The following is a 2,401-nucleotide window of genomic DNA, read 5'->3' on the forward strand; positions in this document are numbered from 1 at the left end:
CCAAGTACTGAAACTATAAAAGCACTCCCTCCAGGCCCAACGATCTACTTTTCTCACGCAAACAGAGAGATAGGAAAAGAAATGTTCAGAGAACAAACAACAACGGAAGCCAAACCTTACGAGAAAATCGCATCTTTTCGGCCTGTTGTTTTCATTCCCGGGGCCATATCCCCCCTCGTAGTAACTGGGTTGTTAATGTTGTTATTACGGCTATATATGATCGTGTTTTGTGTACTAAGAAAATAACGTGGGTATACGGTTGATGCTTTTGGGGAGAATATTCCACTGGAGTGAAATCTATAGTAGACGTGGGTTCCTTTCTATCAAAACAACCTTGAATGTGTTAGGGGCGTTAGAAGCAACTATGGCCACGAGGTTTACCTGAAGGTTCACTCTCCCAGGAGCCTGTGGCAGTCCTGACTCCATCTCCACGATGTATCTAGGCGATAACTTTCCGTCCACGACCTTAGCTTCACCATCACAAGTCAGGTAGAAAAAGAGAGAGAGAAACAAGGTATAGCTTTTACTAATGTTTTTCTCTCACTTCTTGAGTAATAGCAGCGGCCTGTCTCTTCAGAATGCGTCTGTGAGGGAGATTGTTTCCTTAAAATGGTCGCAGCTTGCATAGCGACAGCAAATGTATAAAAAGCTCCAGTAAGATTAACTGACTAGTTAAGCTAAGTTTTACAAAGCAGCATATTCCTCCAAAGAGGCCAATCTTGAGTGGCTAACTGAAAGCCCTCATATGTAGGCCTAATAGAAGTTCATCCTAAAGAGATAAATGCTCCATTAATCACTACTACCTGCAAAGATTGTTTTCTACGTTAACATTTCAACTACCTTGTTCTTCCACCCACCGAAGTTCTTCTCGAGTCCACCATTCTTCCTCGTAATTTGTCTTCATTCCGCCAATCTACTCCCTGGCCCTCGTCTCGGCTCTCAACGCTCTCCCTCTCTACCTCATCTACCTCCGCCTCTCGCTGCCCTCCGCCGAACCCCGTCGACCTCAGGACCCAGGCGAGCGTTTAGCAAATATCAAAAGCTATTTGTCGCATCACTGGCACGGTCGTTGGGGAAAGGGGGGAGGAAAAAGTCTACATGGCGGGGAATAGGTTGAAGTATGGCAGATGTCTTGGGAGGAGGAAGCGGGAGATGAGAGGAAGGGAGGAGGGAAAAGAAGTGTGGAAAAGAGATGATTTTAGAGAAGTGAGGAAAGTGAGATGAATGAATAAGGATTATCTTAATGAATTAAGTAAAGTGAGATTAGTGAAAAGATGTTATTTGAATGAAGTGAGTAAAGGGAGACAAGCGAATAAACTCATTGGACTAAATTAATGAAGCGAGATAAGTGAAGTAGAGATGATTAGCCTCAAGTGAGTAAAATGATATACAGAAGTGAAAAAAGATATGATTTAACAAAAGCTAGTCAGGCGAGATCAGTAGAAAGGAGATGTTTTGACAGGAGCAAGTAAACAGAGATAACTGAAACAAAAATTATTTGACGGACGTGAGGCAAGTGAGATAGGAGGAAGAAATATGACATGACAGAAGTGAGTAGAGTAAGACAAGAGAGAAACAGTTAGAGAGACAGCCTCTAGGGAGAAGGAAGGAAGGGAAAGAGCCACAGAATGGGAGAGAAATCAAAAGGGAGAGGAAAAGGGAGAGAGGAAAGGCGGAAAGGGAGACGATTCCGGTGTAGGGGAAGGAAGGGTGCACAGACTCGGAAGAGGGATTGGGGAGGGAGAGATTGGAAGTGCTGAGAAGAGGGATCGGAGGCGTTGAGGGAATAGGAGGAGGGAGAGATTGGACATATGTGGAAAGGATGGAGAGGAAGTATTTGAAAGGGAGAGAGGAGAGTAAGGGTTATAAATGACAAAGGGGAGAAAGGGTTATAAATGATAGAGGAGAGAAAGGATAAGAAGTGATAAAGAAGACAAAGGGTGAGAAGTGACAAAGGGTTAGAAAAGTCGAGGATTGGGAAAGCTTAAGAGTGTCGAAGGGTTACTGGAGAGGAAGAGGGATTGGTAGCATGAGAAGAATAAAGTTGCTGACGGATTGGAAAACTTAAGAGTGTAGGAATAGCAAGAAAAGACTTGAATCGTATTAAAGACTGGCAGGAGGAGAGATTAGAAACGTATAGAAAAGAAGGGAGAGGGGAAAGGATTGGAAGAGTGCCAAACGATTGGGAAGAGGGAAGCACGGAGAGGAAACAGAAGGAAATCAGGGGAATGGGTGAGGTGTTTCAGGAATAAAGCAGAGGAAATGGAAGGCATCCTCTTCACGCAGGAGACGCTAACCAGGGACATGTGGCCAAGGGAAGAGGGTCGTGGGAGAGGGAGACGCAAGAAAACACTTGGGGGAAAATAAACAAATATATAATATGCTGTAATAACAAGAGTAA

General features: G+C 44.1%; 1 protein-coding gene across 1 annotated transcript in view; it reads left to right on the plus strand.

Annotated features, from left to right (window-relative positions):
* The window catches only part of LOC119581986 (cortactin-binding protein 2-like), a gene marked incomplete in the record, with an annotated part of 125,597 nt that overhangs the window by 45,708 nt on the left and 77,488 nt on the right, over positions 1 to 2,401 (plus strand).

This window comes from Penaeus monodon, chromosome 15 (genome assembly GCF_015228065.2).
Source record: "Penaeus monodon isolate SGIC_2016 chromosome 15, NSTDA_Pmon_1, whole genome shotgun sequence".
NCBI lineage: Eukaryota > Metazoa > Arthropoda > Malacostraca > Decapoda > Penaeidae > Penaeus > Penaeus monodon.